The 24,465-nt window shown below is 47.7% G+C and overlaps 25 non-coding genes across 25 annotated transcripts; 13 read left to right on the top strand and 12 right to left on the bottom strand.

Annotated features, from left to right (window-relative positions):
• The first annotated feature begins 185 nt into the window (after window positions 1-185).
• trnad-guc (transfer RNA aspartic acid (anticodon GUC)) lies at window positions 186-257 on the top strand. The gene has a single exon. It is a non-coding gene; the product is annotated as a tRNA-Asp (tRNA).
• Window positions 258-962: 705 nt separating this feature from the next.
• LOC127980023 (U5 spliceosomal RNA) lies at window positions 963-1,078 on the bottom strand. The gene has a single exon (XR_008159064.1). It is a non-coding gene; the product is annotated as a U5 spliceosomal RNA (small nuclear RNA).
• Window positions 1,079-2,122: 1,044 nt separating this feature from the next.
• trnad-guc (transfer RNA aspartic acid (anticodon GUC)) lies at window positions 2,123-2,194 on the top strand. Its single transcript has one exon. It is a non-coding gene; the product is annotated as a tRNA-Asp (tRNA).
• An 816-nt stretch (window positions 2,195-3,010) lies between these two features.
• Window positions 3,011-3,126, bottom strand: LOC127980022 (U5 spliceosomal RNA). The gene has a single exon (XR_008159063.1). It is a non-coding gene; the product is annotated as a U5 spliceosomal RNA (small nuclear RNA).
• A 1,049-nt stretch (window positions 3,127-4,175) lies between these two features.
• Window positions 4,176-4,247, top strand: trnad-guc (transfer RNA aspartic acid (anticodon GUC)). Its single transcript has one exon. It is a non-coding gene; the product is annotated as a tRNA-Asp (tRNA).
• An 809-nt stretch (window positions 4,248-5,056) lies between these two features.
• Window positions 5,057-5,172, bottom strand: LOC127980021 (U5 spliceosomal RNA). The gene has a single exon (XR_008159062.1). It is a non-coding gene; the product is annotated as a U5 spliceosomal RNA (small nuclear RNA).
• A 1,042-nt stretch (window positions 5,173-6,214) lies between these two features.
• Window positions 6,215-6,286, top strand: trnad-guc (transfer RNA aspartic acid (anticodon GUC)). The gene has a single exon. It is a non-coding gene; the product is annotated as a tRNA-Asp (tRNA).
• Window positions 6,287-6,991: 705 nt separating this feature from the next.
• On the bottom strand, window positions 6,992-7,107 carry LOC127980020 (U5 spliceosomal RNA). The gene has a single exon (XR_008159061.1). It is a non-coding gene; the product is annotated as a U5 spliceosomal RNA (small nuclear RNA).
• A 1,045-nt stretch (window positions 7,108-8,152) lies between these two features.
• On the top strand, window positions 8,153-8,224 carry trnad-guc (transfer RNA aspartic acid (anticodon GUC)). Its single transcript has one exon. It is a non-coding gene; the product is annotated as a tRNA-Asp (tRNA).
• An 809-nt stretch (window positions 8,225-9,033) lies between these two features.
• Window positions 9,034-9,149, bottom strand: LOC127980019 (U5 spliceosomal RNA). The gene has a single exon (XR_008159060.1). It is a non-coding gene; the product is annotated as a U5 spliceosomal RNA (small nuclear RNA).
• Window positions 9,150-10,191: 1,042 nt separating this feature from the next.
• trnad-guc (transfer RNA aspartic acid (anticodon GUC)) lies at window positions 10,192-10,263 on the top strand. The gene has a single exon. It is a non-coding gene; the product is annotated as a tRNA-Asp (tRNA).
• Window positions 10,264-10,968: 705 nt separating this feature from the next.
• LOC127980018 (U5 spliceosomal RNA) lies at window positions 10,969-11,084 on the bottom strand. The gene has a single exon (XR_008159059.1). It is a non-coding gene; the product is annotated as a U5 spliceosomal RNA (small nuclear RNA).
• A 1,043-nt stretch (window positions 11,085-12,127) lies between these two features.
• Window positions 12,128-12,199, top strand: trnad-guc (transfer RNA aspartic acid (anticodon GUC)). Its single transcript has one exon. It is a non-coding gene; the product is annotated as a tRNA-Asp (tRNA).
• An 817-nt stretch (window positions 12,200-13,016) lies between these two features.
• Window positions 13,017-13,132, bottom strand: LOC127980017 (U5 spliceosomal RNA). The gene has a single exon (XR_008159058.1). It is a non-coding gene; the product is annotated as a U5 spliceosomal RNA (small nuclear RNA).
• Window positions 13,133-14,177: 1,045 nt separating this feature from the next.
• Window positions 14,178-14,249, top strand: trnad-guc (transfer RNA aspartic acid (anticodon GUC)). Its single transcript has one exon. It is a non-coding gene; the product is annotated as a tRNA-Asp (tRNA).
• An 809-nt stretch (window positions 14,250-15,058) lies between these two features.
• Window positions 15,059-15,174, bottom strand: LOC127980016 (U5 spliceosomal RNA). Its single transcript, XR_008159057.1, has one exon. It is a non-coding gene; the product is annotated as a U5 spliceosomal RNA (small nuclear RNA).
• A 1,043-nt stretch (window positions 15,175-16,217) lies between these two features.
• Window positions 16,218-16,289, top strand: trnad-guc (transfer RNA aspartic acid (anticodon GUC)). The gene has a single exon. It is a non-coding gene; the product is annotated as a tRNA-Asp (tRNA).
• Window positions 16,290-16,994: 705 nt separating this feature from the next.
• LOC127980014 (U5 spliceosomal RNA) lies at window positions 16,995-17,110 on the bottom strand. The gene has a single exon (XR_008159055.1). It is a non-coding gene; the product is annotated as a U5 spliceosomal RNA (small nuclear RNA).
• A 1,043-nt stretch (window positions 17,111-18,153) lies between these two features.
• On the top strand, window positions 18,154-18,225 carry trnad-guc (transfer RNA aspartic acid (anticodon GUC)). The gene has a single exon. It is a non-coding gene; the product is annotated as a tRNA-Asp (tRNA).
• Window positions 18,226-19,042: 817 nt separating this feature from the next.
• Window positions 19,043-19,158, bottom strand: LOC127980013 (U5 spliceosomal RNA). The gene has a single exon (XR_008159054.1). It is a non-coding gene; the product is annotated as a U5 spliceosomal RNA (small nuclear RNA).
• A 1,048-nt stretch (window positions 19,159-20,206) lies between these two features.
• Window positions 20,207-20,278, top strand: trnad-guc (transfer RNA aspartic acid (anticodon GUC)). Its single transcript has one exon. It is a non-coding gene; the product is annotated as a tRNA-Asp (tRNA).
• An 809-nt stretch (window positions 20,279-21,087) lies between these two features.
• On the bottom strand, window positions 21,088-21,203 carry LOC127980012 (U5 spliceosomal RNA). The gene has a single exon (XR_008159053.1). It is a non-coding gene; the product is annotated as a U5 spliceosomal RNA (small nuclear RNA).
• A 1,042-nt stretch (window positions 21,204-22,245) lies between these two features.
• On the top strand, window positions 22,246-22,317 carry trnad-guc (transfer RNA aspartic acid (anticodon GUC)). Its single transcript has one exon. It is a non-coding gene; the product is annotated as a tRNA-Asp (tRNA).
• Window positions 22,318-23,022: 705 nt separating this feature from the next.
• Window positions 23,023-23,138, bottom strand: LOC127980010 (U5 spliceosomal RNA). Its single transcript, XR_008159052.1, has one exon. It is a non-coding gene; the product is annotated as a U5 spliceosomal RNA (small nuclear RNA).
• A 1,043-nt stretch (window positions 23,139-24,181) lies between these two features.
• Window positions 24,182-24,253, top strand: trnad-guc (transfer RNA aspartic acid (anticodon GUC)). The gene has a single exon. It is a non-coding gene; the product is annotated as a tRNA-Asp (tRNA).
• The last annotated feature ends 212 nt before the right edge of the window (window positions 24,254-24,465 follow it).

Raw genomic sequence — 24,465 nt, 5'->3', positions numbered from 1 at the left:
AAAAGAGTCCAAACAATGACCCCTGCTACGGGTAGTGTTCCAAGTGTTATGCGACTTCAGCTAATGATGGGTCCATCAGAAATTTTACGGTGCTAGGGCTGGGTCTGCGTCAGAAGAAGCCATGCATTGTTTAGTTATGTCAGTGCAGTGCCGTCAGTTGGGGGGGAAACTGCAGCATGCACGGCTCCTCGTTAGTATAGTGGACAGTATCTCCGCCTGTCACGCGGAAGACCGGGGTTCGATTCCCCGACGGGGAGAGCTGGTTCTTTTCGTCTTCCGAATGATCCATCCAAAATGTTTGGTTGGAGTCGCAGGTCACAGAAGGAGTTCTGCTTCGACGTCAGCCCGAGCCAAAGGACATGCGTTGGCCGGGAATCGAACCCGGGTCAACTGCTTGGAAGGCAGCTATGCTCACCACTATACCACCAACGCAGGCGGAAGTCAGTAGCTTTATTGATGCACTGTGTTCCTAATAAATGTTGTTCAGTTGCATTGACACAATACTTTTTGTTTAAAGCGCAATTTAAAAAAAAAAAAAAAAAAAAAAAAAAGAGTCCAAACACAGAGGGAGTTCTGCTTCGACGTCAGCCCGAGCCAAAGCATATGCGTTGGCCGGGAATCGAATCCGGGGTCAACTGCTTGGAAGGCAGCTATGCTCACCACTATACCACCAACGCAGTCAGCAGTCAGCAACTTGCGCCGTCACTAAGAAGGCTCGAAGTGCACGAGTCGCCGATAGGGCTAGAGGAGCAGATGAGATCTTTGTTTGGACCCGTCACTAAAGAGAGCCTTCAAGAATTTGCATCCCGTCACGTACAAGAAAGCGCTGCCTTCCCATCCGGCTAAATAAACACGAAGTGGTCAAACGCAGAGAGTGCCTATTCAGACGACGACCAGTGGCAAGCCCTCTCGCAGCATGCTGCCGGACGGTCAAACTGATTCTGCTCTTGACATTTCGATGTAGCTCTGCTGTGAGCAGAGCACCCAAAAATACAGGTCACTCTCAAAAGTTCCCCTCCACGGAAATCTTTAGTAAAAGGCGAAAGATTTATGCGACAATGAAGAGAAACTCGAGCTGTGTCTCCAAACCCTCGGGCCTGTGCGCTGCCTCTGTTAAACTACTACGCTCGCCAAGGGTCATCAAGGGTGACAATGCCTGCCCACATGTGTTTCGTCAGCACCCCCCCCCCTACTCCAAAAGGGAGGAGTAAAACTCAAAAAAGTCCTCTCTGTCCACCAATAACCAAAAGCCCAATCAAGGCAATCTCTTTCTCATGCCTCTATCTGAAAAGTTGGATAAAATCTTATATGAAAAAAAAAGTCTTTTAAAGAAATCCCTTATTCCGAGGTCACCGTAGCCACCAGATCCAGTCTGTATCCGCTTCAGTCACTCGGATCCAGTCCGTATCCAGAGAAGATGGTGGATCAACACCTAGAAAGGACCTCTATGGCCCAGAAACACAGCGGAGACCGTGACAACTAGATGAGCCGCAGATACAAATCCCCTGTAAAGACCACCTGGACAAGACCACAGGAAACAGATGATTCTTCTGCACAGTCTGACATTCCTGCAGCCTGGAGCTGATCTGCTGGTTTCGTCTGACAAGGGGAGAACTGTCTCCCCGACTGAGCCTGGTTTCTCACCGGGTTTTTTCTCCATCCTTTCACCGATCGAGTTTTGGTTTCTTCCCTCTGTCGCTTCTGGCAGGCGGAGCTGGGGACACTTCATGTACAGCGATATCGTTGACTTGATTGCAAATTATTGCACAGATACTATTTAAACTGAACTTAGCTGAATGATGTCATCAAAGAGTTCAATAACGAAATGCCTTTAACTGTCATTTTGCTTTTTGACGCACTGTGTTCCTAATTAATGTTGTTCAGTTGCATTGACGCAATACTTTTTGTTTAAAGCGCAATTAAAAAAAAAAAAAAAAAAAAGAGTCCAAACAATGACCCCTGCTACGGGTAGTGTTCCAAGTGTTATGCGACTTCAGCTAATGATGGGTCCATCAGAAATTTTACGGTGCTAGGGCTGGGTCTGCGTCAGAAGAAGCCATGCATTGTTTAGTTATGTCAGTGCAGTGCCGTCAGTTGGGGGGGAAACGGCAGCATGCACGTCTCCTCGTTAGTATAGTGGACAGTATCTCCGCCTGTCACGCGGAAGACCGGGGTTCGATTCCCCGACGGGGAGAGCTGGTTCTTTTCGTCTTCCGAATGATCCATCCAAAATGTTTGGTTGGAGTGGCAGGTCACAGAAGGAGTTCTGCTTCGACGTCAGCCCAAGCCAAAGGACATGCGTTGGCCGGGAATCGAACCCGGGTCAACTGCTTGGAAGGCAGCTATGCTCACCACTATACCACCAACGCAGGCGGAAGTCAGTAGCTTTATTGATGCACTGTGTTCCTAATAAATGTTGTTCAGTTGCATTGACACAATACTTTTTGTTTAAAGCGCAATTAAAAAAAAAAAAAAAAAAAAAAAAAAAGAGTCCAAACAATGACCCCTGCTACGGGTAGTGTTGCAAGTGTTATGCGACTTCAGCTAATGATGGGTCCATCCGAAATTATTCCATCCAAAAGTTTTGGGTGGAGGCACAGGTCACAGAGGGAGTTCTGCTTCGACGTCAGCCCGAGCCAAAGGACATGCGTTGGCCGGGAATCGAATCCGGGTCAACTGCTTGGAAGGCAGCTATGCTCACCACTATACCACCAACGCAGTCAGCAGTCAGCAGTCAGCAACTTGCGGCGTCACTAAGAAGGCTCGAAGTGCACGAGTCGCCGATAGGGCTAGAGGAGCAGATGAGATCTTTGTTTGGACCCGTCACTAAAGAGAGCCTTCAAGAATTTGCATTCCGTCACGTACAAGAAAGCGCTGCCTTCCCATCCGGCTAAATAAACACGAAGTGGTCAAACGCAGAGAGTGCCTATTCAGACGACGACCAGTGGCAAGCCCTCTCACAGCATGCTGCCGGACGGTCAAACTGATTCTGCTCTTGACTTTTCAATGTAGCTCTGCTGTGAGCAGAGCACCCAAAAATACAGGTCACTCTCAAAAGTTCCCCTCCACGGAAATCTTTAGTAAAAGGCGAAAGATTTATGCGACAATGAAGAGAAACTCGAGCTGTGTCTCCAAACCCTCGGGCCTGTGCGCTGCCTCTGTTAAACTACTACGCTCGCCAAGGGTCATCAAGGGTGACAATGCCTGCCCACATGTGTTTCGTCAGCACCCCCCCCCCCTACTCCAAAAGGGAGGAGTAAAACTCAAAAAAGTCCTCTCTGTCCACCAATAACCAAAAGCCCAATCAAGGCAATCTCTTTCTCATGCCTCTATCTGAAAAGTTGGATAAAATCTTATATGAAAAAAAAAGTCTTTTAAAGAAATCCCTTATTCCGAGTTCACCGTAGCCACCAGATCCAGTCTGTATCCGCTTCAGTCACCCGGATCCAGTCCGTATCCAGAGAAGATGGTGGATCAACACCTAGAAAGGACCTCTATGGCCCAGAAACACAGCGGAGACCGTGACAACTAGATGAGCCGCAGATACAAATCCCCTGTAAAGACCACCTGGACAAGTCCACAGGAAACAGATGATTCTTCTGCACAGTCTGACATTCCTGCAGCCTGGAGCTGATCTACTGGTTTCGTCTGACAAGGGGAGAACTGTCTCCCCGACTGAGCCTGGTTTCTCACCGGGTTTTTTCTCCATCCTTTCACCGATCGAGTTTTGGTTTCTTCCCTCTGTCGCTTCTGGCAGGCGGAGCTGGGGACACTTCATGTACAGCGATATCGTTGACTTGATTGCAAATTATTGCACAGATACTATTTAAACTGAACTTAGCTGAATGATGTCATCAAAGAGTTCAATAACGAAATGCCTTTAACTGTCATTTTGCTTTTTGACGCACTGTGTTCCTAATTAATGTTGTTCAGTTGCATTGACGCGATACTTTTTGTTTAAAGCGCAATTTAAAAAAAAAAAAAAAAAAAAAAAGAGTCCAAACAATGACTCCTGCTACGGGTAGTGTTCCAAGTGTTATGCGACTTCAGCTAATGATGGGTCCATCAGAAATTTTACGGTGCTAGGGCTGGGTCTGCGTCAGAAGAAGCCATGCATTGTTTAGTTATGTCAGTGCAGTGCCGTCAGTTGGGGGGGAAACTGCAGCATGCACGGCTCCTCGTTAGTATAGTGGACAGTATCTCCGCCTGTCACGCGGAAGACCGGGGTTCGATTCCCCGACGGGGAGAGCTGGTTCTTTTCGTCTTCCGAATGATCCATCCAAAATGTTTGGTTGGAGTCGCAGGTCACAGAAGGAGTTCTGCTTCGACGTCAGCCCGAGCCAAAGGACATGCGTTGGCCGGGAATCGAACCCGGGTCAACTGCTTGGAAGGCAGCTATGCTCACCACTATACCACCAACGCAGGCGGAAGTCAGTAGCTTTATTGATGCACTGTGTTCCTAATAAATGTTGTTCAGTTGCATTGACACAATACTTTTTGTTTAAAGCGCAATTAAAAAAAAAAAAAAAAAAAAAAAAAAAGAGTCCAAACAATGACCCCTGCTACGGGTAGTGTTGCAAGTGTTATGCGACTTCAGCTAATGATGGGTCCATCCGAAATTATTCCATCCAAAAGTTTTGGGTGGAGGCACAGGTCACAGAGGGAGTTCTGCTTCGACGTCAGCCCGAGCCAAAGGACATGCGTTGGCCGGGAATCGAATCCGGGTCAACTGCTTGGAAGGCAGCTATGCTCACCACTATACCACCAACGCAGTCAGCAGTCAGCAACTTGCGCCGTCACTAAGAAGGCTCGAAGTGCACGAGTCGCCGATAGGGCTAGAGGAGCAGATGAGATCTTTGTTTGGACCCGTCACTAAAGAGGGCCTTCAAGAATTTGCATTCCGTCACGTACAAGAAAGCGCTGCCTTCCCATCCGGCTAAATAAACACGAAGTGGTCAAACGCAGAGAGTGCCTATTCAGACGACGACCAGTGGCAAGCCCTCTCACAGCATGCTGCCGGACGGTCAAACTGATTCTGCTCTTGACTTTTCAATGTAGCTCTGCTGTGAGCAGAGCACCCAAAAATACAGGTCACTCTCAAAAGTTCCCCTCCACGGAAATCTTTAGTAAAAGGCGAAAGATTTATGCGACAATGAAGAGAAACTCGAGCTGTGTCTCCAAACCCTCGGGCCTGTGCGCTGCCTCTGTTAAACTACTACGCTCGCCAAGGGTCATCAAGGGTGACAATGCCTGCCCACATGTGTTTCGTCAGCACTCCCCCCCCCCTACTCCAAAAGGGAGGAGTAAAACTCAAAAAAGTCCTCTCTGTCCACCAATAACCAAAAGCCCAATCAAGGCAATCTCTTTCTCATGCCTCTATCTGAAAAGTTGGATAAAATCTTATATGAAAAAAAAAGTCTTTTAAAGAAATCCCTTATTCCGAGTTCACCGTAGCCACCAGATCCAGTCTGTATCCGCTTCAGTCACCCGGATCCAGTCCGTATCCAGAGAAGATGGTGGATCAACACCTAGAAAGGACCTCTATGGCCCAGAAACACAGCGGAGACCGTGACAACTAGATGAGCCGCAGATACAAATCCCCTGTAAAGACCACCTGGACAAGTCCACAGGAAACAGATGATTCTTCTGCACAGTCTGACATTCCTGCAGCCTGGAGCTGATCTACTGGTTTCGTCTGACAAGGGGAGAACTGTCTCCCCGACTGAGCCTGGTTTCTCACCGGGTTTTTTCTCCATCCTTTCACCGATCGAGTTTTGGTTTCTTCCCTCTGTCGCTTCTGGCAGGCGGAGCTGGGGACACTTCATGTACAGCGATATCGTTGACTTGATTGCAAATTATTGCACAGATACTATTTAAACTGAACTTAGCTGAATGATGTCATCAAAGAGTTCAATAACGAAATGCCTTTAACTGTCATTTTGCTTTTTGACGCACTGTGTTCCTAATTAATGTTGTTCAGTTGCATTGACGCAATACTTTTTGTTTAAAGCGCAATTTAAAAAAAAAAAAAAAGAGTCCAAACAATGACCCCTGCTACGGGTAGTGTTCCAAGTGTTATGCGACTTCAGCTAATGATGGGTCCATCAGAAATTTTACGGTGCTAGGGCTGGGTCTGCGTCAGAAGAAGCCATGCATTGTTTAGTTATGTCAGTGCAGTGCCGTCAGTTGGGGGGGAAACTGCAGCATGCACGGCTCCTCGTTAGTATAGTGGACAGTATCTCCGCCTGTCACGCGGAAGACCGGGGTTCGATTCCCCGACGGGGAGAGCTGGTTCTTTTCGTCTTCCGAATGATCCATCCAAAATGTTTGGTTGGAGTCGCAGGTCACAGAAGGAGTTCTGCTTCGACGTCAGCCCGAGCCAAAGGACATGCGTTGGCCGGGAATCGAACCCGGGTCAACTGCTTGGAAGGCAGCTATGCTCACCACTATACCACCAACGCAGGCGGAAGTCAGTAGCTTTATTGATGCACTGTGTTCCTAATAAATGTTGTTCAGTTGCATTGACACAATACTTTTTGTTTAAAGCGCAATTTAAAAAAAAAAAAAAAAAAAAAAAAAAGAGTCCAAACACAGAGGGAGTTCTGCTTCGACGTCAGCCCGAGCCAAAGCATATGCGTTGGCCGGGAATCGAATCCGGGGTCAACTGCTTGGAAGGCAGCTATGCTCACCACTATACCACCAACGCAGTCAGCAGTCAGCAACTTGCGCCGTCACTAAGAAGGCTCGAAGTGCACGAGTCGCCGATAGGGCTAGAGGAGCAGATGAGATCTTTGTTTGGACCCGTCACTAAAGAGAGCCTTCAAGAATTTGCATCCCGTCACGTACAAGAAAGCGCTGCCTTCCCATCCGGCTAAATAAACACGAAGTGGTCAAACGCAGAGAGTGCCTATTCAGACGACGACCAGTGGCAAGCCCTCTCGCAGCATGCTGCCGGACGGTCAAACTGATTCTGCTCTTGACATTTCGATGTAGCTCTGCTGTGAGCAGAGCACCCAAAAATACAGGTCACTCTCAAAAGTTCCCCTCCACGGAAATCTTTAGTAAAAGGCGAAAGATTTATGCGACAATGAAGAGAAACTCGAGCTGTGTCTCCAAACCCTCGGGCCTGTGCGCTGCCTCTGTTAAACTACTACGCTCGCCAAGGGTCATCAAGGGTGACAATGCCTGCCCACATGTGTTTCGTCAGCACCCCCCCCCCTACTCCAAAAGGGAGGAGTAAAACTCAAAAAAGTCCTCTCTGTCCACCAATAACCAAAAGCCCAATCAAGGCAATCTCTTTCTCATGCCTCTATCTGAAAAGTTGGATAAAATCTTATATGAAAAAAAAAGTCTTTTAAAGAAATCCCTTATTCCGAGGTCACCGTAGCCACCAGATCCAGTCTGTATCCGCTTCAGTCACTCGGATCCAGTCCGTATCCAGAGAAGATGGTGGATCAACACCTAGAAAGGACCTCTATGGCCCAGAAACACAGCGGAGACCGTGACAACTAGATGAGCCGCAGATACAAATCCCCTGTAAAGACCACCTGGACAAGACCACAGGAAACAGATGATTCTTCTGCACAGTCTGACATTCCTGCAGCCTGGAGCTGATCTGCTGGTTTCGTCTGACAAGGGGAGAACTGTCTCCCCGACTGAGCCTGGTTTCTCACCGGGTTTTTTCTCCATCCTTTCACCGATCGAGTTTTGGTTTCTTCCCTCTGTCGCTTCTGGCAGGCGGAGCTGGGGACACTTCATGTACAGCGATATCGTTGACTTGATTGCAAATTATTGCACAGATACTATTTAAACTGAACTTAGCTGAATGATGTCATCAAAGAGTTCAATAACGAAATGCCTTTAACTGTCATTTTGCTTTTTGACGCACTGTGTTCCTAATTAATGTTGTTCAGTTGCATTGACGCAATACTTTTTGTTTAAAGCGCAATTAAAAAAAAAAAAAAAAAAAAAGAGTCCAAACAATGACCCCTGCTACGGGTAGTGTTCCAAGTGTTATGCGACTTCAGCTAATGATGGGTCCATCAGAAATTTTACGGTGCTAGGGCTGGGTCTGCGTCAGAAGAAGCCATGCATTGTTTAGTTATGTCAGTGCAGTGCCGTCAGTTGGGGGGGAAACGGCAGCATGCACGTCTCCTCGTTAGTATAGTGGACAGTATCTCCGCCTGTCACGCGGAAGACCGGGGTTCGATTCCCCGACGGGGAGAGCTGGTTCTTTTCGTCTTCCGAATGATCCATCCAAAATGTTTGGTTGGAGTGGCAGGTCACAGAAGGAGTTCTGCTTCGACGTCAGCCCGAGCCAAAGGACATGCGTTGGCCGGGAATCGAACCCGGGTCAACTGCTTGGAAGGCAGCTATGCTCACCACTATACCACCAACGCAGGCGGAAGTCAGTAGCTTTATTGATGCACTGTGTTCCTAATAAATGTTGTTCAGTTGCATTGACACAATACTTTTTGTTTAAAGCGCAATTAAAAAAAAAAAAAAAAAAAAAAAAAAAGAGTCCAAACAATGACCCCTGCTACGGGTAGTGTTGCAAGTGTTATGCGACTTCAGCTAATGATGGGTCCATCCGAAATTATTCCATCCAAAAGTTTTGGGTGGAGGCACAGGTCACAGAGGGAGTTCTGCTTCGACGTCAGCCCGAGCCAAAGGACATGCGTTGGCCGGGAATCGAATCCGGGTCAACTGCTTGGAAGGCAGCTATGCTCACCACTATACCACCAACGCAGTCAGCAGTCAGCAACTTGCGCCGTCACTAAGAAGGCTCGAAGTGCACGAGTCGCCGATAGGGCTAGAGGAGCAGATGAGATCTTTGTTTGGACCCGTCACTAAAGAGGGCCTTCAAGAATTTGCATTCCGTCACGTACAAGAAAGCGCTGCCTTCCCATCCGGCTAAATAAACACGAAGTGGTCAAACGCAGAGAGTGCCTATTCAGACGACGACCAGTGGCAAGCCCTCTCACAGCATGCTGCCGGACGGTCAAACTGATTCTGCTCTTGACTTTTCAATGTAGCTCTGCTGTGAGCAGAGCACCCAAAAATACAGGTCACTCTCAAAAGTTCCCCTCCACGGAAATCTTTAGTAAAAGGCGAAAGATTTATGCGACAATGAAGAGAAACTCGAGCTGTGTCTCCAAACCCTCGGGCCTGTGCGCTGCCTCTGTTAAACTACTACGCTCGCCAAGGGTCATCAAGGGTGACAATGCCTGCCCACATGTGTTTCGTCAGCACTCCCCCCCCCCTACTCCAAAAGGGAGGAGTAAAACTCAAAAAAGTCCTCTCTGTCCACCAATAACCAAAAGCCCAATCAAGGCAATCTCTTTCTCATGCCTCTATCTGAAAAGTTGGATAAAATCTTATATGAAAAAAAAAGTCTTTTAAAGAAATCCCTTATTCCGAGTTCACCGTAGCCACCAGATCCAGTCTGTATCCGCTTCAGTCACCCGGATCCAGTCCGTATCCAGAGAAGATGGTGGATCAACACCTAGAAAGGACCTCTATGGCCCAGAAACACAGCGGAGACCGTGACAACTAGATGAGCCGCAGATACAAATCCCCTGTAAAGACCACCTGGACAAGTCCACAGGAAACAGATGATTCTTCTGCACAGTCTGACATTCCTGCAGCCTGGAGCTGATCTACTGGTTTCGTCTGACAAGGGGAGAACTGTCTCCCCGACTGAGCCTGGTTTCTCACCGGGTTTTTTCTCCATCCTTTCACCGATCGAGTTTTGGTTTCTTCCCTCTGTCGCTTCTGGCAGGCGGAGCTGGGGACACTTCATGTACAGCGATATCGTTGACTTGATTGCAAATTATTGCACAGATACTATTTAAACTGAACTTAGCTGAATGATGTCATCAAAGAGTTCAATAACGAAATGCCTTTAACTGTCATTTTGCTTTTTGACGCACTGTGTTCCTAATTAATGTTGTTCAGTTGCATTGACGCAATACTTTTTGTTTAAAGCGCAATTTAAAAAAAAAAAAAAAGAGTCCAAACAATGACCCCTGCTACGGGTAGTGTTCCAAGTGTTATGCGACTTCAGCTAATGATGGGTCCATCAGAAATTTTACGGTGCTAGGGCTGGGTCTGCGTCAGAAGAAGCCATGCATTGTTTAGTTATGTCAGTGCAGTGCCGTCAGTTGGGGGGGAAACTGCAGCATGCACGGCTCCTCGTTAGTATAGTGGACAGTATCTCCGCCTGTCACGCGGAAGACCGGGGTTCGATTCCCCGACGGGGAGAGCTGGTTCTTTTCGTCTTCCGAATGATCCATCCAAAATGTTTGGTTGGAGTCGCAGGTCACAGAAGGAGTTCTGCTTCGACGTCAGCCCGAGCCAAAGGACATGCGTTGGCCTGGAATCGAACCCGGGTCAACTGCTTGGAAGGCAGCTATGCTCACCACTATACCACCAACGCAGGCGGAAGTCAGTAGCTTTATTGATGCACTGTGTTCCTAATAAATGTTGTTCAGTTGCATTGACACAATACTTTTTGTTTAAAGCGCAATTTAAAAAAAAAAAAAAAAAAAAAAAAAAGAGTCCAAACACAGAGGGAGTTCTGCTTCAACGTCAGCCCGAGCCAAAGCATATGCGTTGGCCGGGAATCGAATCCGGGGTCAACTGCTTGGAAGGCAGCTATGCTCACCACTATACCACCAACGCAGTCAGCAGTCAGCAACTTGCGCCGTCACTAAGAAGGCTCGAAGTGCACGAGTCGCCGATAGGGCTAGAGGAGCAGATGAGATCTTTGTTTGGACCCGTCACTAAAGAGAGCCTTCAAGAATTTGCATCCCGTCACGTACAAGAAAGCGCTGCCTTCCCATCCGGCTAAATAAACACGAAGTGGTCAAACGCAGAGAGTGCCTATTCAGACGACGACCAGTGGCAAGCCCTCTCGCAGCATGCTGTCGGAGGGTCAAACTGATTCTGCTCTTGACATTTCGATGTAGCTCTGCTGTGAGCAGAGCACCCAAAAATACAGGTCACTCTCAAAAGTTCCCCTCCACGGAAATCTTTAGTAAAAGGCGAAAGATTTATGCGACAATGAAGAGAAACTCGAGCTGTGTCTCCAAACCCTCGGGCCTGTGCGCTGCCTCTGTTAAACTACTACGCTCGCCAAGGGTCATCAAGGGTGACAATGCCTGCCCACATGTGTTTCGTCAGCACCCCCCCCCTACTCCAAAAGGGAGGAGTAAAACTCAAAAAAGTCCTCTCTGTCCACCAATAACCAAAAGCCCAATCAAGGCAATCTCTTTCTCATGCCTCTATCTGAAAAGTTGGATAAAATCTTATATGAAAAAAAAAGTCTTTTAAAGAAATCCCTTATTCCGAGGTCACCGTAGCCACCAGATCCAGTCTGTATCCGCTTCAGTCACTCGGATCCAGTCCGTATCCAGAGAAGATGGTGGATCAACACCTAGAAAGGACCTCTATGGCCCAGAAACACAGCGGAGACCGTGACAACTAGATGAGCCGCAGATACAAATCCCCTGTAAAGACCACCTGGACAAGACCACAGGAAACAGATGATTCTTCTGCACAGTCTGACATTCCTGCAGCCTGGAGCTGATCTGCTGGTTTCGTCTGACAAGGGGAGAACTGTCTCCCCGACTGAGCCTGGTTTCTCACCGGGTTTTTTCTCCATCCTTTCACCGATCGAGTTTTGGTTTCTTCCCTCTGTCGCTTCTGGCAGGCGGAGCTGGGGACACTTCATGTACAGCGATATCGTTGACTTGATTGCAAATTATTGCACAGATACTATTTAAACTGAACTTAGCTGAATGATGTCATCAAAGAGTTCAATAACGAAATGCCTTTAACTGTCATTTTGCTTTTTGACGCACTGTGTTCCTAATTAATGTTGTTCAGTTGCATTGACGCAATACTTTTTGTTTAAAGCGCAATTAAAAAAAAAAAAAAAAAAAAGAGTCCAAACAATGACCCCTGCTACGGGTAGTGTTCCAAGTGTTATGCGACTTCAGCTAATGATGGGTCCATCAGAAATTTTACGGTGCTAGGGCTGGGTCTGCGTCAGAAGAAGCCATGCATTGTTTAGTTATGTCAGTGCAGTGCCGTCAGTTGGGGGGGAAACGGCAGCATGCACGTCTCCTCGTTAGTATAGTGGACAGTATCTCCGCCTGTCACGCGGAAGACCGGGGTTCGATTCCCCGACGGGGAGAGCTGGTTCTTTTCGTCTTCCGAATGATCCATCCAAAATGTTTGGTTGGAGTGGCAGGTCACAGAAGGAGTTCTGCTTCGACGTCAGCCCAAGCCAAAGGACATGCGTTGGCCGGGAATCGAACCCGGGTCAACTGCTTGGAAGGCAGCTATGCTCACCACTATACCACCAACGCAGGCGGAAGTCAGTAGCTTTATTGATGCACTGTGTTCCTAATAAATGTTGTTCAGTTGCATTGACACAATACTTTTTGTTTAAAGCGCAATTAAAAAAAAAAAAAAAAAAAAAAAAAAAAGAGTCCAAACAATGACCCCTGCTACGGGTAGTGTTGCAAGTGTTATGCGACTTCAGCTAATGATGGGTCCATCCGAAATTATTCCATCCAAAAGTTTTGGGTGGAGGCACAGGTCACAGAGGGAGTTCTGCTTCGACGTCAGCCCGAGCCAAAGGACATGCGTTGGCCGGGAATCGAATCCGGGTCAACTGCTTGGAAGGCAGCTATGCTCACCACTATACCACCAACGCAGTCAGCAGTCAGCAGTCAGCAACTTGCGGCGTCACTAAGAAGGCTCGAAGTGCACGAGTCGCCGATAGGGCTAGAGGAGCAGATGAGATCTTTGTTTGGACCCGTCACTAAAGAGAGCCTTCAAGAATTTGCATTCCGTCACGTACAAGAAAGCGCTGCCTTCCCATCCGGCTAAATAAACACGAAGTGGTCAAACGCAGAGAGTGCCTATTCAGACGACGACCAGTGGCAAGCCCTCTCACAGCATGCTGCCGGACGGTCAAACTGATTCTGCTCTTGACTTTTCAATGTAGCTCTGCTGTGAGCAGAGCACCCAAAAATACAGGTCACTCTCAAAAGTTCCCCTCCACGGAAATCTTTAGTAAAAGGCGAAAGATTTATGCGACAATGAAGAGAAACTCGAGCTGTGTCTCCAAACCCTCGGGCCTGTGCGCTGCCTCTGTTAAACTACTACGCTCGCCAAGGGTCATCAAGGGTGACAATGCCTGCCCACATGTGTTTCGTCAGCACCCCCCCCCCTACTCCAAAAGGGAGGAGTAAAACTCAAAAAAGTCCTCTCTGTCCACCAATAACCAAAAGCCCAATCAAGGCAATCTCTTTCTCATGCCTCTATCTGAAAAGTTGGATAAAATCTTATATGAAAAAAAAAGTCTTTTAAAGAAATCCCTTATTCCGAGGTCACCGTAGCCACCAGATCCAGTCTGTATCCGCTTCAGTCACTCGGATCCAGTCCGTATCCAGAGAAGATGGTGGATCAACACCTAGAAAGGACCTCTATGGCCCAGAAACACAGCGGAGACCGTGACAACTAGATGAGCCGCAGATACAAATCCCCTGTAAAGACCACCTGGACAAGACCACAGGAAACAGATGATTCTTCTGCACAGTCTGACATTCCTGCAGCCTGGAGCTGATCTGCTGGTTTCGTCTGACAAGGGGAGAACTGTCTCCCCGACTGAGCCTGGTTTCTCACCGGGTTTTTTCTCCATCCTTTCACCGATCGAGTTTTGGTTTCTTCCCTCTGTCGCTTCTGGCAGGCGGAGCTGGGGACACTTCATGTACAGCGATATCGTTGACTTGATTGCAAATTATTGCACAGATACTATTTAAACTGAACTTAGCTGAATGATGTCATCAAAGAGTTCAATAACGAAATGCCTTTAACTGTCATTTTGCTTTTTGACGCACTGTGTTCCTAATTAATGTTGTTCAGTTGCATTGACGCAATACTTTTTGTTTAAAGCGCAATTAAAAAAAAAAAAAAAAAAAAAGAGTCCAAACAATGACCCCTGCTACGGGTAGTGTTCCAAGTGTTATGCGACTTCAGCTAATGATGGGTCCATCAGAAATTTTACGGTGCTAGGGCTGGGTCTGCGTCAGAAGAAGCCATGCATTGTTTAGTTATGTCAGTGCAGTGCCGTCAGTTGGGGGGGAAACGGCAGCATGCACGTCTCCTCGTTAGTATAGTGGACAGTATCTCCGCCTGTCACGCGGAAGACCGGGGTTCGATTCCCCGACGGGGAGAGCTGGTTCTTTTCGTCTTCCGAATGATCCATCCAAAATGTTTGGTTGGAGTGGCAGGTCACAGAAGGAGTTCTGCTTCGACGTCAGCCCGAGCCAAAGGACATGCGTTGGCCGGGAATCGAACCCGGGTCAACTGCTTGGAAGGCAGCTATGCTCACCACTATACCACCAACGCAGGCGGAAGTCAGTAGCTTTATTGATGCACTGTGTTCCTAATAAATGTTGTTCAGTTGCATTGACACAATACTTTTTGTTTAAAGCGCAATTAAAAAAAAAAAAAAAAAAAAAAAAAAAGAGTCCAAACAATGACCCCTGCTACGGGTAGTGTTGCAAGTGTTATGCGACTTCAGCTAATGATGGGTCCATCCGAAATTATTCCATCCAAAAGTTTTGGGTGGAGGCACAGGTCACAGAGGGAGTTCTGCTTCGACGTCAGCCCGAGCCAAAGGACATGCGTTGGCCGGGAATCGAATCCGGGTCAACTGCTTGGAAGGCAGCTATGCTCACCACTATACCACCAACGCAGTCAGCAGTCAGCAACTTGCGCCGTCACTAAGAAGGCTCGAAGTGCACGAGTCGCCGATAGGGCTAGAGGAGCAGATGAGATCTTTGTTTGGACCCGTCACTAAAGAGGGCCTTCAAGAATTTGCATTCCGTCACGTACAAGAAAGCGCTGCCTTCCCATCCGGCTAAATAAACACGAAGTGGTCAAACGCAGAGAGTGCCTATTCAGACGACGACCAGTGGCAAGCCCTCTCACAGCATGCTGCCGGACGGTCAAACTGATTCTGCTCTTGACTTTTCAATGTAGCTCTGCTGTGAGCAGAGCACCCAAAAATACAGGTCACTCTCAAAAGTTCCCCTCCACGGAAATCTTTAGTAAAAGGCGAAAGATTTATGCGACAATGAAGAGAAACTCGAGCTGTGTCTCCAAACCCTCGGGCCTGTGCGCTGCCTCTGTTAAACTACTACGCTCGCCAAGGGTCATCAAGGGTGACAATGCCTGCCCACATGTGTTTCGTCAGCACTCCCCCCCCCCCTACTCCAAAAGGGAGGAGTAAAACTCAAAAAAGTCCTCTCTGTCCACCAATAACCAAAAGCCCAATCAAGGCAATCTCTTTCTCATGCCTCTATCTGAAAAGTTGGATAAAATCTTATATGAAAAAAAAAGTCTTTTAAAGAAATCCCTTATTCCGAGTTCACCGTAGCCACCAGATCCAGTCTGTATCCGCTTCAGTCACCCGGATCCAGTCCGTATCCAGAGAAGATGGTGGATCAACACCTAGAAAGGACCTCTATGGCCCAGAAACACAGCGGAGACCGTGACAACTAGATGAGCCGCAGATACAAATCCCCTGTAAAGACCACCTGGACAAGTCCACAGGAAACAGATGATTCTTCTGCACAGTCTGACATTCCTGCAGCCTGGAGCTGATCTACTGGTTTCGTCTGACAAGGGGAGAACTGTCTCCCCGACTGAGCCTGGTTTCTCACCGGGTTTTTTCTCCATCCTTTCACCGATCGAGTTTTGGTTTCTTCCCTCTGTCGCTTCTGGCAGGCGGAGCTGGGGACACTTCATGTACAGCGATATCGTTGACTTGATTGCAAATTATTGCACAGATACTATTTAAACTGAACTTAGCTGAATGATGTCATCAAAGAGTTCAATAACGAAATGCCTTTAACTGTCATTTTGCTTTTTGACGCACTGTGTTCCTAATTAATGTTGTTCAGTTGCATTGACGCAATACTTTTTGTTTAAAGCGCAATTTAAAAAAAAAAAAAAAGAGTCCAAACAATGACCCCTGCTACGGGTAGTGTTCCAAGTGTTATGCGACTTCAGCTAATGATGGGTCCATCAGAAATTTTACGGTGCTAGGGCTGGGTCTGCGTCAGAAGAAGCCATGCATTGTTTAGTTATGTCAGTGCAGTGCCGTCAGTTGGGGGGGAAACTGCAGCATGCACGGCTCCTCGTTAGTATAGTGGACAGTATCTCCGCCTGTCACGCGGAAGACCGGGGTTCGATTCCCCGACGGGGAGAGCTGGTTCTTTTCGTCTTCCGAATGATCCATCCAAAATGTTTGGTTGGAGTCGCAGGTCACAGAAGGAGTTCTGCTTCGACGTCAGCCCGAGCCAAAGGACATGCGTTGGCCGGGAATCGAACCCGGGTCAACTGCTTGGAAGGCAGCTATGCTCACCACTATACCACCAACGCAGGCGGAAGTCAGTAGCTTTATTGATGCACTGTGTTCCTAATAAATGTTGTTCAGTTGCATTGACACAATACTTTTTGTTTAAAGCGCAATTTAAAAAAAAAAAAAAAAAAAAAAAAAAGAGTCCAAACACAGAGGGAGTTCTGCTTCGACGTCAGCCCGAGCCAAAGCATATGCGTTGGCCGGGAATCGAATCCGGGGTCAACTGCTTGGAAGGCAGCTATGCTCACCACTATACCACCAACGCAGTCAGCAGTCAGCAACTTGCGCCGTCACTAAGAAGGCTCGAAGTGCACGAGTCGCCGATAGGGCTAGAGGAGCAGATGAGATCTTTGTTTGGACCCGTCACTAAAGAGAGCCTTCAAGAATTTGCATCCCGTCACGTACAAGAAAGCGCTGCCTTCCCATCCGGCTAAATAAACACGAAGTGGTCAAACGCAGAGAGTGCCTATTCAGACGACGACCAGTGGCAAGCCCTCTCGCAGCATGCTGTCGGAGGGTCAAACTGATTCTGCTCTTGACATTTCGATGTAGCTCTGCTGTGAGCAGAGCACCCAAAAATACAGGTCACTCTCAAAAGTTCCCCTCCACGGAAATCTTTAGTAAAAGGCGAAAGATTTATGCGACAATGAAGAGAAACTCGAGCTGTGTCTCCAAACCCTCGGGCCTGTGCGCTGCCTCTGTTAAACTACTACGCTCGCCAAGGGTCATCAAGGGTGACAATGCCTGCCCACATGTGTTTCGTCAGCACCCCCCCCCTACTCCAAAAGGGAGGAGTAAAACTCAAAAAAGTCCTCTCTGTCCACCAATAACCAAAAGCCCAATCAAGGCAATCTCTTTCTCATGCCTCTATCTGAAAAGTTGGATAAAATCTTATATGAAAAAAAAAGTCTTTTAAAGAAATCCCTTATTCCGAGGTCACCGTAGCCACCAGATCCAGTCTGTATCCGCTTCAGTCACTCGGATCCAGTCCGTATCCAGAGAAGATGGTGGATCAACACCTAGAAAGGACCTCTATGGCCCAGAAACACAGCGGAGACCGTGACAACTAGATGAGCCGCAGATACAAATCCCCTGTAAAGACCACCTGGACAAGACCACAGGAAACAGATGATTCTTCTGCACAGTCTGACATTCCTGCAGCCTGGAGCTGATCTGCTGGTTTCGTCTGACAAGGGGAGAACTGTCTCCCCGACTGAGCCTGGTTTCTCACCGGGTTTTTTCTCCATCCTTTCACCGATCGAGTTTTGGTTTCTTCCCTCTGTCGCTTCTGGCAGGCGGAGCTGGGGACACTTCATGTACAGCGATATCGTTGACTTGATTGCAAATTATTGCACAGATACTATTTAAACTGAACTTAGCTGAATGATGTCATCAAAGAGTTCAATAACGAAATGCCTTTAACTGTCATTTTGCTTTTTGACGCACTGTGTTCCTAATTAATGTTGTTCAGTTGCATTGACGCAATACTTTTTGTTTAAAGCGCAATTAAAAAAAAAAAAAAAAAAAAGAGTCCAAACAATGACCCCTGCTACGGGTAGTGTTCCAAGTGTTATGCGACTTCAGCTAATGATGGGTCCATCAGAAATTTTACGGTGCTAGGGCTGGGTCTGCGTCAGAAGAAGCCATGCATTGTTTAGTTATGTCAGTGCAGTGCCGTCAGTTGGGGGGGAAACGGCAGCATGCACGTCTCCTCGTTAGTATAGTGGACAGTATCTCCGCCTGTCACGCGGAAGACCGGGGTTCGATTCCCCGACGGGGAGAGCTGGTTCTTTTCGTCTTCCGAATGATCCATCCAAAATGTTTGGTTGGAGTGGCAGGTCACAGAAGGAGTTCTGCTTCGACGTCAGCCCAAGCCAAAGGACATGCGTTGGCCGGGAATCGAACCCGGGTCAACTGCTTGGAAGGCAGCTATGCTCACCACTATACCACCAACGCAGGCGGAAGTCAGTAGCTTTATTGATGCACTGTGTTCCTAATAAATGTTGTTCAGTTGCATTGACACAATACTTTTTGTTTAAAGCGCAATTAAAAAAAAAAAAAAAAAAAAAAAAAAAAGAGTCCAAACAATGACCCCTGCTACGGGTAGTGTTGCAAGTGTTATGCGACTTCAGCTAATGATGGGTCCATCCGAAATTATTCCATCCAAAAGTTTTGGGTGGAGGCACAGGTCACAGAGGGAGTTCTGCTTCGACGTCAGCCCGAGCCAAAGGACATGCGTTGGCCGGGAATCGAATCCGGGTCAACTGCTTGGAAGGCAGCTATGCTCACCACTATACCACCAACGCAGTCAGCAGTCAGCAGTCAGCAACTTGCGGCGTCACTAAGAAGGCTCGAAGTGCACGAGTCGCCGATAGGGCTAGAGGAGCAGATGAGATCTTTGTTTGGACCCGTCACTAAAGAGAGCCTTCAAGAATTTGCATTCCGTCACGTACAAGAAAGCGCTGCCTTCCCATCCGGCTAAATAAACACGAAGTGGTCAAACGCAGAGAGTGCCTATTCAGACGACGACCAGTGGCAAGCCCTCTCACAGCATGCTGCCGGACGGTCAAACTGATTCTGCTCTTGACTTTTCAATGTAGCTCTGCTGTGAGCAGAGCACCCAAAAATACAGGTCACTCTCAAAAGTTCCCCTCCACGGAAATCTTTAGTAAAAGGCGAAAGATTTATGCGACAATGAAGAGAAACTCGAGCTGTGTCTCCAAACCCTCGGGCCTGTGCGCTGCCTCTGTTAAACTACTACGCTCGCCAAGGGTCATCAAGGGTGACAATGCCTGCCCACATGTGTTTCGTCAGCACCCCCCCCCCTACTCCAAAAGGGAGGAGTAAAACTCAAAAAAGTCCTCTCTGTCCACCAATAACCAAAAGCCCAATCAAGGCAATCTCTTTCTCATGCCTCTATCTGAAAAGTTGGATAAAATCTTATATGAAAAAAAAAGTCTTTTAAAGAAATCCCTTATTCCGAGTTCACCGTAGCCACCAGATCCAGTCTGTATCCGCTTCAGTCACCCGGATCCAGTCCGTATCCAGAGAAGATGGTGGATCAACACCTAGAAAGGACCTCTATGGCCCAGAAACACAGCGGAGACCGTGACAACTAGATGAGCCGCAGATACAAATCCCCTGTAAAGACCACCTGGACAAGTCCACAGGAAACAGATGATTCTTCTGCACAGTCTGACATTCCTGCAGCCTGGAGCTGATCTACTGGTTTCGTCTGACAAGGGGAGAACTGTCTCCCCGACTGAGCCTGGTTTCTCACCGGGTTTTTTCTCCATCCTTTCACCGATCGAGTTTTGGTTTCTTCCCTCTGTCGCTTCTGGCAGGCGGAGCTGGGGACACTTCATGTACAGCGATATCGTTGACTTGATTGCAAATTATTGCACAGATACTATTTAAACTGAACTTAGCTGAATGATGTCATCAAAGAGTTCAATAACGAAATGCCTTTAACTGTCATTTTGCTTTTTGACGCACTGTGTTCCTAATTAATGTTGTTCAGTTGCATTGACGCGATACTTTTTGTTTAAAGCGCAATTTAAAAAAAAAAAAAAAAAAAAAAAGAGTCCAAACAATGACCCCTGCTACGGTTAGTGTTCCAAGTGTTATGCGACTTCAGCTAATGATGGGTCCATCAGAAATTTTACGGTGCTAGGGCTGGGTCTGCGTCAGAAGAAGCCATGCATTGTTTAGTTATGTCAGTGCAGTGCCGTCAGTTGGGGGGGAAACTGCAGCATGCACGGCTCCTCGTTAGTATAGTGGACAGTATCTCCGCCTGTCACGCGGAAGACCGGGGTTCGATTCCCCGACGGGGAGAGCTGGTTCTTTTCGTCTTCCGAATGATCCATCCAAAATGTTTGGTTGGAGTCGCAGGTCACAGAAGGAGTTCTGCTTCGACGTCAGCCCGAGCCAAAGGACATGCGTTGGCCGGGAATCGAACCCGGGTCAACTGCTTGGAAGGCAGCTATGCTCACCACTATACCACCAACGCAGGCGGAAGTCAGTAGCTTTATTGATGCACTGTGTTCCTAATAAATGTTGTTCAGTTGCATTGACACAATACTTTTTGTTTAAAGCGCAATTAAAAAAAAAAAAAAAAAAAAAAAAAAAGAGTCCAAACAATGACCCCTGCTACGGGTAGTGTTGCAAGTGTTATGCGACTTCAGCTAATGATGGGTCCATCCGAAATTATTCCATCCAAAAGTTTTGGGTGGAGGCACAGGTCACAGAGGGAGTTCTGCTTCGACGTCAGCCCGAGCCAAAGGACATGCGTTGGCCGGGAATCGAATCCGGGTCAACTGCTTGGAAGGCAGCTATGCTCACCACTATACCACCAACGCAGTCAGCAGTCAGCAACTTGCGCCGTCACTAAGAAGGCTCGAAGTGCACGAGTCGCCGATAGGGCTAGAGGAGCAGATGAGATCTTTGTTTGGACCCGTCACTAAAGAGGGCCTTCAAGAATTTGCATTCCGTCACGTACAAGAAAGCGCTGCCTTCCCATCCGGCTAAATAAACACGAAGTGGTCAAACGCAGAGAGTGCCTATTCAGACGACGACCAGTGGCAAGCCCTCTCACAGCATGCTGCCGGACGGTCAAACTGATTCTGCTCTTGACTTTTCAATGTAGCTCTGCTGTGAGCAGAGCACCCAAAAATACAGGTCACTCTCAAAAGTTCCCCTCCACGGAAATCTTTAGTAAAAGGCGAAAGATTTATGCGACAATGAAGAGAAACTCGAGCTGTGTCTCCAAACCCTCGGGCCTGTGCGCTGCCTCTGTTAAACTACTACGCTCGCCAAGGGTCATCAAGGGTGACAATGCCTGCCCACATGTGTTTCGTCAGCACTCCCCCCCCCCTACTCCAAAAGGGAGGAGTAAAACTCAAAAAAGTCCTCTCTGTCCACCAATAACCAAAAGCCCAATCAAGGCAATCTCTTTCTCATGCCTCTATCTGAAAAGTTGGATAAAATCTTATATGAAAAAAAAAGTCTTTTAAAGAAATCCCTTATTCCGAGTTCACCGTAGCCACCAGATCCAGTCTGTATCCGCTTCAGTCACCCGGATCCAGTCCGTATCCAGAGAAGATGGTGGATCAACACCTAGAAAGGACCTCTATGGCCCAGAAACACAGCGGAGACCGTGACAACTAGATGAGCCGCAGATACAAATCCCCTGTAAAGACCACCTGGACAAGTCCACAGGAAACAGATGATTCTTCTGCACAGTCTGACATTCCTGCAGCCTGGAGCTGATCTACTGGTTTCGTCTGACAAGGGGAGAACTGTCTCCCCGACTGAGCCTGGTTTCTCACCGGGTTTTTTCTCCATCCTTTCACCGATCGAGTTTTGGTTTCTTCCCTCTGTCGCTTCTGGCAGGCGGAGCTGGGGACACTTCATGTACAGCGATATCGTTGACTTGATTGCAAATTATTGCACAGATACTATTTAAACTGAACTTAGCTGAATGATGTCATCAAAGAGTTCAATAACGAAATGCCTTTAACTGTCATTTTGCTTTTTGACGCACTGTGTTCCTAATTAATGTTGTTCAGTTGCATTGACGCAATACTTTTTGTTTAAAGCGCAATTTAAAAAAAAAAAAAAAGAGTCCAAACAATGACCCCTGCTACGGGTAGTGTTCCAAGTGTTATGCGACTTCAGCTAATGATGGGTCCATCAGAAATTTTACGGTGCTAGGGCTGGGTCTGCGTCAGAAGAAGCCATGCATTGTTTAGTTATGTCAGTGCAGTGCCGTCAGTTGGGGGGGAAACTGCAGCATGCACGGCTCCTCGTTAGTATAGTGGACAGTATCTCCGCCTGTCACGCGGAAGACCGGGGTTCGATTCCCCGACGGGGAGAGCTGGTTCTTTTCGTCTTCCGAATGATCCATCCAAAATGTTTGGTTGGAGTCGCAGGTCACAGAAGGAGTTCTGCTTCGACGTCAGCCCGAGCCAAAGGACATGCGTTGGCCGGGAATCGAACCCGGGTCAACTGCTTGGAAGGCAGCTATGCTCACCACTATACCACCAACGCAGGCGGAAGTCAGTAGCTTTATTGATGCACTGTGTTCCTAATAAATGTTGTTCAGTTGCATTGACACAATACTTTTTGTTTAAAGCGCAATTTAAAAAAAAAAAAAAAAAAAAAAAAAAGAGTCCAAACACAGAGGGAGTTCTGCTTCGACGTCAGCCCGAGCCAAAGCATATGCGTTGGCCGGGAATCGAATCCGGGGTCAACTGCTTGGAAGGCAGCTATGCTCACCACTATACCACCAACGCAGTCAGCAGTCAGCAACTTGCGCCGTCACTAAGAAGGCTCGAAGTGCACGAGTCGCCGATAGGGCTAGAGGAGCAGATGAGATCTTTGTTTGGACCCGTCACTAAAGAGAGCCTTCAAGAATTTGCATCCCGTCACGTACAAGAAAGCGCTGCCTTCCCATCCGGCTAAATAAACACGAAGTGGTCAAACGCAGAGAGTGCCTATTCAGACGACGACCAGTGGCAAGCCCTCTCGCAGCATGCTGTCGGAGGGTCAAACTGATTCTGCTCTTGACATTTCGATGTAGCTCTGCTGTGAGCAGAGCACCCAAAAATACAGGTCACTCTCAAAAGTTCCCCTCCACGGAAATCTTTAGTAAAAGGCGAAAGATTTATGCGACAATGAAGAGAAACTCGAGCTGTGTCTCCAAACCCTCGGGCCTGTGCGCTGCCTCTGTTAAACTACTACGCTCGCCAAGGGTCATCAAGGGTGACAATGCCTGCCCACATGTGTTTCGTCAGCACCCCCCCCCTACTCCAAAAGGGAGGAGTAAAACTCAAAAAAGTCCTCTCTGTCCACCAATAACCAAAAGCCCAATCAAGGCAATCTCTTTCTCATGCCTCTATCTGAAAAGTTGGATAAAATCTTATATGAAAAAAAAAGTCTTTTAAAGAAATCCCTTATTCCGAGGTCACCGTAGCCACCAGATCCAGTCTGTATCCGCTTCAGTCACTCGGATCCAGTCCGTATCCAGAGAAGATGGTGGATCAACACCTAGAAAGGACCTCTATGGCCCAGAAACACAGCGGAGACCGTGACAACTAGATGAGCCGCAGATACAAATCCCCTGTAAAGACCACCTGGACAAGACCACAGGAAACAGATGATTCTTCTGCACAGTCTGACATTCCTGCAGCCTGGAGCTGATCTGCTGGTTTCGTCTGACAAGGGGAGAACTGTCTCCCCGACTGAGCCTGGTTTCTCACCGGGTTTTTTCTCCATCCTTTCACCGATCGAGTTTTGGTTTCTTCCCTCTGTCGCTTCTGGCAGGCGGAGCTGGGGACACTTCATGTACAGCGATATCGTTGACTTGATTGCAAATTATTGCACAGATACTATTTAAACTGAACTTAGCTGAATGATGTCATCAAAGAGTTCAATAACGAAATGCCTTTAACTGTCATTTTGCTTTTTGACGCACTGTGTTCCTAATTAATGTTGTTCAGTTGCATTGACGCAATACTTTTTGTTTAAAGCGCAATTAAAAAAAAAAAAAAAAAAAAGAGTCCAAACAATGACCCCTGCTACGGGTAGTGTTCCAAGTGTTATGCGACTTCAGCTAATGATGGGTCCATCAGAAATTTTACGGTGCTAGGGCTGGGTCTGCGTCAGAAGAAGCCATGCATTGTTTAGTTATGTCAGTGCAGTGCCGTCAGTTGGGGGGGAAACGGCAGCATGCACGTCTCCTCGTTAGTATAGTGGACAGTATCTCCGCCTGTCACGCGGAAGACCGGGGTTCGATTCCCCGACGGGGAGAGCTGGTTCTTTTCGTCTTCCGAATGATCCATCCAAAATGTTTGGTTGGAGTGGCAGGTCACAGAAGGAGTTCTGCTTCGACGTCAGCCCAAGCCAAAGGACATGCGTTGGCCGGGAATCGAACCCGGGTCAACTGCTTGGAAGGCAGCTATGCTCACCACTATACCACCAACGCAGGCGGAAGTCAGTAGCTTTATTGATGCACTGTGTTC

This window comes from Carassius gibelio, chromosome B19, assembly GCF_023724105.1.
Source record: "Carassius gibelio isolate Cgi1373 ecotype wild population from Czech Republic chromosome B19, carGib1.2-hapl.c, whole genome shotgun sequence".
Taxonomy (NCBI): domain Eukaryota; kingdom Metazoa; phylum Chordata; class Actinopteri; order Cypriniformes; family Cyprinidae; genus Carassius; species Carassius gibelio.
The sequence above is the reverse complement of the archived record's forward strand: the minus strand, read 5'-3'. Positions and strand labels throughout refer to the sequence as shown.